The sequence below is a fragment of the Zingiber officinale genome, chromosome 2A (assembly GCF_018446385.1).
Source record: "Zingiber officinale cultivar Zhangliang chromosome 2A, Zo_v1.1, whole genome shotgun sequence".
Lineage (NCBI taxonomy): Eukaryota > Viridiplantae > Streptophyta > Magnoliopsida > Zingiberales > Zingiberaceae > Zingiber > Zingiber officinale.
This window is the reverse complement of record NC_055988.1, coordinates 106,247,100-106,256,373: the sequence shown is the minus strand read 5'-3', so window position 1 is coordinate 106,256,373 and position 9,274 is coordinate 106,247,100.

Genomic DNA, 9,274 nt, shown 5'->3' with positions numbered 1-9,274 from the left:
TATCTACACTCCAGGTTCTGGTAGATAACACCACTAAACATGTTTCAACTAATGAATTAAATACACATATATTGTTCTTAGTTCTAAGAAGACAGTTTACCTTAATGTCCAAGTCCTATTTCTAATCATTACAATTGGGATTACTAAGTCTTTCTTATAGTATGACTACTAGGGGATTGACAAACATTTTAAATCCTAAGAATCACAAAAATACTTGGTCAAGATCAACTCCTTAAAAATCTCCATGAATTTTGTATGCCACGATAGTGTGGACGTATACAAAATCGAAGAGAAGATTTTATTAATTTTATTATCTCGTCAACTTTACTTTATGACGAATAAAATTAATAGTTGATCTGTCTTTGATCAAATATTTGGTCAAAAACTTTTGAATTTAAAAAAATATTGATTCCTCAAACAATATTATTTAAATTCACCAACACCTCAAACACCGTGAATTTTGTATGCCACGTTAGTGTGGACGTATACAAATTCAACATTTGTAAAAGGAGGGTTTAAACCCATTAATTTTATTATCTTGTCAACCTAACTTTTTGACAAATAAAATTAATAGTTGGTATCATTTGGTCACACAAATAATAGCAGTGACTCCGATGGGGAGGATACTATTAGATGTGTCTAAGTGTATACCATTACTTGACACTAAGTCCATTAATAAGATTATGCCCCTTCCGTTGGGGAAGATCACACGCTCTTAATTAACTTCCTATAGTCATCCAAAATGGAAGTGCATTCTAGTGATCCACAAACAAGCTCATCCGTTATGGAGGAAGGCACTCAGAGCCAACGCGCAAGCTTGTTTGCATCACTTACAAACCAGTAATGGAGACCATGAGATTTACTTAAAAATCCCTCTCCCACTTAGTTATTTATAAATGAGGAATTTTAACTATGCTAGCCTACTAAATATGTAAACTAACATACACACACAGCACAATATAAAAGCAATAAATAGAAAATCTAATTTTCAACTATTATGGCTTTTATCTCTTGTTGTCCTCCGTGTGTTGTCATCCCAAGCTGCTGTCATATTTGGCCACTGTCACCGGGTATAGCTGTCGCATCCATCTTGCTCCTAGTTCCGCTGCGCCTCTGGTCCTTAGAAGGTTCCACGCTTTGCAAGATTCGATCCGCGACATAAATAGAATTTTACATTTTGATCCTATATTCCTCGAAAGAATGTACATGTAAACTACATCGAACATAAAATAAAATTTACATCCATCGATCCTATATTCCATAAAAGGAATGTACATATAACTAGATCAAAAATAAAATCCTAATAAAACTAAATACAGCTCCTGCTGTATTTTATAATACAATCATGCACACACAATAAAATGCCCTTGAAATGTCCAAGGGTCCTGCATCCACAAAGTTAGCACATCCTACTATTAACCTGCCTAAATTATGTATGACATGTGCATAATTAAACTAATACCAAATACACAGAGGCAAAACCCTAGCTCTGATACCAATTGTTGGTTGCTACTCGGAAAACCTAGAGGTTCCACTGTACAAAAATTTTGTACAAAGGTCTGAACCTTTTCCTAGCTACCATGTGTTCTTTTAAATTAAATTTTGGATCGCCTGTGGAACTTAACACGTTTGATCCAAAACTTAATCTATTTGTTCTTTTAGATTTTGACTTGGATCTCCTGCGAAACTTAACACGTTCGACCCAAGTCACCTTAAGTTATTAATTCCATTAAATATTAATTTCCATAATTGGTTCCCAGTACTGACGTGGTGAGGCACATGGCCTTCTTGGATATGGGAGCAACCACCACCGACTAGACAAAACCTTTTATAGAAATCTACTATTTAATTTCCTAAAATAACTTTAGGTTAACCAAAAAGAACAATCAACTCACAAGGAAAAAAAAACAAAAGAACACAACTTCGAAAAACATATTCGAAATACTAGAATGTAAGCCTCTTGTATTTGGTATTATTTCCATAAATAACTAGCATGATGCGGAAAAGAAAAATTACTAGTTATACCTTCTAGAAAGACCTCTTGATCTTCTACCGTATTCCTCTTCTAACCTCGGGCGTTGTGTGGGCAACGATCTTCCGAGATGAGAAACCACCAACCACCTTCTTCTCCTCCTAGCTAGGTTCGGTCAACAATAAGGAAGCTTCACCAAGAAAGAAGATCAAAACACCAACCAAGCTCCAAGAGATGATAGCTTTCTCTCCTTCTTCTTCTTCTTCTCCAAGTAGTATCCGGCCACCACAAGAGCTCCAAGGGGAGAGAGAGGTTCGGCCACCACAAGAAGAAGAGAGGGAGAGGATGATGGCCGGCCACACCAAGGAACAAAAGAGGGAGAGAAATAATAGAGGTTATCTCTCATGAAGGCACCCTCACCCCTTCTTTTATATTCCTTGGCCTAAGCAAATTAGGAAATTTAATTACAATAAAATTTCCTTAATTTCCTTGACATGATTTAATTGAGAAAAATAAAATAAAATTTCCCCAATTAAATTCTAATGGTCGGCCACATCATGAAATCAAATTAGACAAGTTTCGATCAACAATTAAAACTTCCTAATTTGTTTCCGGAAAATTTTAAAATTAAAATTTCTCTTCAAAATCTCTTCATGGTTGATAAAAAGAAATTTCCATAATTTTAATTTTACAACATGTGAATAATTTTTAAAGAGAAAATAAAATATCTCACCAATCTACAAATAAGGAAAAAGATCTAATCTCTTTCTTTAATCTTTTGTAGATCTTTTACAAGAGAGATAATTTAATTTTAATTCTCTTTAATAAATTATATCTTCCACATAATAAAATTAAAATTAAAATTCTTTTTAATTTAATTTGGCGGCCTCCTAGCTTGGGTTCAAGCTAGGGCCGGCCACCTAATTATACCTAGGCCGACCCTAGCTTGGTTCCCTATTGGTCGGTATAGAAGGTGGGTATAGAAGGTGGGTATAGGTGGGTATTGTACTCTATAAATAAGAGGCTACGATAGGGACCGAGAGGAGGAATTGGTTTTGGTCTCCCGATAAAATTAAGCATCCCGTGTTCGCCCCGAACACACAACTTAATTTTATCAATAATAATTCATTCCACTAGAGAACTATTATTGAACTACCGCACCAATCCCAAATTATATTTTGGGCTCCTTCTTATTATGAGTGTGTTAGTCTCCCTGTGTTTAAGATATCGAATGTCCACTAATTAAGTGAGTTACTGACAACTCATTTAATTAATATCTTAGTCCAAGAGTAGTACCACTCAACCTTATCATCATGTCGGACTAGGTCCACCTGCAGGGTTTAACATGACAATCCTTATGAGCTCCTCTTGAGGACATTATCAACCTAGTATCTCTAGGACAGAGTTTCCTTCTATAATCAACAACACACACTATAAGTGATGTCATTTCCCAACTTATCGGGCTTATTGATTCATCGAACTAAATCTCACCCATTGATAAATTAAAGAAATAAATATCAAATATATGTGCTTATTATTATATTAGGATTAAGAGCACACACTTCCATAATAACCGAGGTCTTTGTTTCTTTATAAAGTCAGTATAAAAGAAACGACCTCAAATGGTCCTACTCAATACACTCTAAGTGTACTAGTGTAATTATACAGTCAAGATAAACTGATACCTAATTACACTACGACCTTCTAATGGTTTGTTCCTTTCCATTTTGGTCGTGAGCTACTGTTTATAATTTATAAGGTACTGATAACATCATCTTCTGCATGTGGCACCACATACTATGTTATCTACAGTATAAATTAATTGAACAACTACATTTATCACAAATGTGGACATTTGACCAATGTGATTCTTATTTCTAGATAAATGTTTTATACCAAAAGCTAGGCTTTTAGTATACATTCTAACAGTGGCCTCCATTCGGGTCGGGTGAATCTGCACTTCCTCTTTTTCTTCATAAACTAGAGAGGGAGGCTTTTCTGTTATAGCGTTCACCTCGATCCGTGGCGACTTTCGAGCGGAATTGGCTTCTGCTCGGACCATCTCGACGTAGCATCGCCGAGCTGCTAGTTGATCTCCCCGTACTTCTCCCACTTTGTCCTCGACGGGGAACTTGATCTTCTGGTGGAAGGTGGAGACGGCCGCTCGGAACTCGTTGAGCACCGGTCGTCCCAAAATGACGTTGTATGATGAGGGAGAGTTGACCACCATGAAGTTTGCTGTCCGCGTCCTCCTGAGCGGCTCTTCTCCTAGTGAGATAGCCAGTCGGATTTGTCCGACCGGCAGGACTTCATTGCCCGTAAATCCGTAGAGGGGGGTTGTCATGGGCAGCAGCTCGGCGCGGTCAATTTGTAGTTGATCGAACACCTTTTTGAATATGATATTGACCGAGCTTCCTGTGTCAATAAAAATGCGGTGAATAGTGTAGTTGGCTATTACCGCTTTGATGAGCAGAGCATCGTCGTGGGGCACTTCAACTCCTTCCATGTCCCCGAGCCCGAAACTGATTTCGGGTCCACTCGCCCGCTTTTGGCTGCAGCCGACTGCATGGATCTAGAGCTGCCGGACGCTCGCCTTCCTTGCTCGGTTGGAGTCTCCTCCGGTCGGCCCACCAGCTATGATGTTGATCTCGCCTCGGGAAATATTGCTTCTATTTTCTTCTTCCCGAGCGGACGGTCGGGGACGTTCCCTGGACATCCGGAGATTCTCCCGCCTCGGAGAGCGATGCCGCTCGGGAGTCTGTTGTCGTCTGTCAGCTACCGTCCGATAGGCTTCACGAGGCCTCTGCCGCCTGTCGGCTGATGGCGACCGACGACCGCCGCCTCTGGGAACGGGGTGGGCGATTAGAGGAAGACTACGGAAATCCCTGGTGTTATGTGTGTCCGTCCGGTGGAAGGAGCAGAACATTGGGGTCCATCTCTTCTTTGGCTTGGGCCGCGCGGCAGCTACCTCTTGCACGTGGGACCTAGCATGAGGGGAGTGGATTGCTTCGGCCCTTGGTCCTCTGGATGGCTGATGAGCAGCGTACGGCTTCCGTTCGGCAGGAGGAGCCCGCTCGGCTGGAGTTTCTTTTTTCCGGGCCGCTTGCGCTTCCTCCACGTTGATGTATTCGTTAGCCCGGTGTAGCATGTTGTCATAGTCTCGGGGCGGTTTCCGAATGAGTGATCGGAAGAAATCCCCATCCACGAGGCCTTGTGTGAAGGCATTCATCATGGTCTCCGAGGTGGCCGTTGGAATGTCCATGGTCACTCTGTTGAACCGCTGGATGTAGGCTCGGAACGATTCGCAGGCTTCCTGTTTGATGGCAAACAGACTAACACTGGTTTTTTGATAGCGCCGACTGCTTGCGAAGTGGTGGAGGAAGGTCGTACGGAAGTCTTTGAAGCTTGTGATAGATCCGTCCGGCAACCTCCGAAACCACCGTTGAGCCGATCCAGAGAGGGTGGTGAGGAAAACTCGACACTTCACCCCATCTGTGTATTGATGCAGGGTTGCAGTGTTATCAAATTTACCCAAATGATCGTCCGGGTCGCTGGTTCCATTGTACTCGCCGATCGTCGGAGGCACATAGTGCTTGGGCAGAGGGTCTTGTAGAATAGCCTCTGAAAATTGGCGGTTGATCCGCTTAGGCGATACGTCCGCTCGGGGGGCTTTCCCTTTTCTGCTATCTCGTCTTGGCATTTCATCCGAAGATGATCCCCGATCTCGATTAGTTGCTGCGGCTTCAGGAGTGCGGAATAGAGCTCGATGGAATGGAACCGTGGCCTGTGGTGCTTCCGCTCGGCCACCTGATGCTGATGTGGCTTGCTGCTCGGGCCGCTTAGCTGGTGCCTTCTGTTTTTGTTCCACAAGCTTAGCGGCCCTCAACTCAATCAGAGCGTCAAGTTCCTCCGTGGAAAGCGTCACCGTGTGCTGTCGTCCAGCCTCGTCTATTATTTCCGTTCGGATGCAGGAGCGTTCCCACAGACGGCGCCAAATTGATCATGTCCGAAAGCTGAATCAACGGACGCTGGGCACGTGGCGCTCTCCGAGTCGCTGATGTAGATCTCCGTCGGGTCGTACGATCTTCCGGCGAACCTGCACAGAAGTCGGGCCGGGAAGGGGTTCCCGGCGGCGACCCTCCGACGCTCAAGTCAGGCAAGCTAACAATGAAGAAATGGCTCCAAAAATTGTAGAATGCGTACCTCCGGCGAAGTATAAGGCTCCTTATATAGAGCGGTAAAAGGGCTCACGCACACCTACTGAGGCAAATACGTGTCCTTAGCCCATACCTCGGTATGTGTTTGTCAGAAAGCTTACCTGACACCATACTGCTACAGTCCAGGCACGTCTTCGATGGGACAGCAGAACACCTTGCCGCCAGATTTGGAGTATGGCCTAGTCATAGGACTTGACCGCTGTCATAAGATGTTCCTTGTCCTTCTCTCCCTACTCCATGCCGGGGCGTCCGGCCGGCCAGCACTCATCTCCCGTCCGGTCGGCCGGCACTCATCTCCCGTCCGGCCGGCCGGCACTCATCTCCCGTCCGGCCAGCCGGCACTCACCTCACGTCTGGCCGGTCGGCACTCACCTCACGTCCGGCCCTCCGTATGCATCGGTATGCTGGGGAGATCCTCGGTAAGGTGCTATGTGGGGACTGCTAGCAGTATGTTACCTTATGTCTACGGCCGAGCATGACTTCCGCTCGGCCCTTCGTTACTGTTCAATTGAGCACCGGAACCCCGATCCCTGTCGGGGCGCCTTTTGCCATTGGTTATTCACCGATCGACCGGCCGGGAGGTCGGCCCATCCTTCTCCGGTCGGCTACCTGGCCCTTTGACTTCCACGTGGTGTTGACCCCTCAGAATGGTGGTCCCCTGTTCTAACCGCTGGATCACCTACCATATCAACCTAACATGCATGAGCGAGGTCTAGCTAAAATCTAACATGACAGTGGAGCACCTTGCAGGTGTTGTTGAATATTTATAACCCAGACATCGAATGAAATCATAAACGTGATTTTTTTCATCATCCTTTGCTACCAACTGTAATATTTTTTTTATATGACAACCTTACAGTAGTAAATTTATACATACATCGCTAAATTTTTAACTGTCTTCTTCTACTAATTTCTCTCTTGCTACAAATTTGTTCTTTAACGCTGCGGTTCTTAATCGTTGTTGTCCTACGAACTCTTCTCTTGAAACTCTTGTTTTGCAATGCCGTCAAACATCACGAGAAGGTATAACAAGCGGAGGAGGTTCATAATTGCTTCGTGTTTATATGACCAGTAAGAAGGATGGAGGGAGAGAGAGGGAGAAAGAACGTGCATCCAAATCATAAAATAATTTTTAGTTAAAAATATGATTTGGATGTTTGGAAATGATGATTGACAAGAGGAGATTGACGGAAGGGATAAAACGAAAATTTTATTTTTTTGTTATGCACCATTGGGTATAAATAAAACTATGATATACCTTTTAATAAATATATAATTCTACCTACTGTCTTTTGATAAATTACCTATTCCATAAAGTGCTTTTGAATTTATCAAAGGTAGCACACGCTTTTGTAGATTTCTCGATATGTCTCTCTTCCAACCTTTTTTTTACATGATCCGTTTTAGTTCGGTTAACAAGTAAGTCGCCGACTTGATGATGGTAAATAGTCAATTGAATATTATTCTAATTAGCTAGTAGCTATATAATATTTTTGGATAAAATTAACTAATGACCAGATTAGATCTGATCCTGGCTCAGATCCATAATTGAGTCAATGAACTGATTATCCGCTGACCTGGTTAAACGGATATGAATCGGAACCGGCCGTTTGGGAGCCGGCCAATTCTGATGCTAGCATGAAATTAACTGTGAATCTGCCGATTCAACTGTTTTTTTTCTTTAATTTTACGGCTGATATTGTTAGCACGCTTACAATAAGATACTGGCTTCATGGGTACGGAGGCATGGGCGACGGAGACGGTGAACCGGGGCCATATTAAGTCTCGATAACTTTTGCAAGTAGTTCTTCGTTTCCCAAACTTTGACCACGCAGTTATAGAATAATTGCAATTTTTTATTTTTTTCAAACTTTGACCATGCAATTCTAGAATAATGAGCTCAAACTAGATTTGCATTGGTGATTCAAAAATTACAAATTAATATCATTCAATAGGTGGAACAGGTGCATAAAAAAAATATGGAACTGCCATTCAGCCATCCCTAAAGTCGGCCTGACATATATTAAAAAAAAAAGAGATAAATATAGAAATTTAAATTGGTAAGTGCATGGGTGGAAATTCAATAAAGGATAATAAAATCCTCCGTCAAAAATTTAATTCCCTATCTCTACATCTATTACCTACGCACCCACCAACTAAACCACTTCGGAGACGATGGAATAGGTGCAGAAGATCGAGTGACTAGTGGCGATGAGTTGGCGGCTACGGCAGGTGAACGCCATGCCGGCCGTGGCGGCGAGGCTCTCCGAGAACCTCTTGTCTACGTTTTGGAGGAACTACATGGCATAGCCCAGTGTAAGTGTAGTAGCTCGGTTCCTAAGGACAATGAGGAGTCAGGCTATCGCGCCTGACGCATGCACGCCATACTCACGAATATATATATATATATATATATATATATATATATAGGCAACCATGGTGGGCAGTAGATGTGGCGTGGAAATGCGGCGTCAACACTTTAAGTTTTTTTAATCTCTCTCTTCCTTTGCACAAATTTATTTGTTCTCGTTCTCTTCCTTCGCTTCCCTCTCTTCCTTAAATTGAAAGCTCTAACCCTCTTCGTCGCTCATCCGCTCCTTTCTTCCTCTGCATCTAACCCTAGATAAAGATCATCTTCTTCAACTCTCAGCTCGCGCCAAGTGAGTTAGGATTTTCGTTCACAACTATACAGTTGGTCATCCCCCCTTCTCCTTTTTCTACTCATGTTTAAGAATAGTGGAACAAGGTGTTGTGAAGGTATATTGAGTTACTTTCTTTTACCCATCGTAGTTTATAAGAACCAGGTGTTTATAAACCACTGTGAGAAGAATTTGGTGCTTCATTTCGAAGAACATGATGTTGCTGGTTTTCAAAAAATTTTAACATTAGTATTAGTCTTCAAAACCCTGAGTCTAATGTTGGTTCTGATTTTTAAAAATATTTTGACTACACGTATGTGTTGGTTAACTTTAGTGCTAGTTTTTGAAAATCAACACCGATGTTGGTTTTAGTTTTCAAAAACCCATTGACTACACATTGGTGTTGGTTTGCAAAAACTGGCACCAACGCTAGTTTTGGTTTTCAA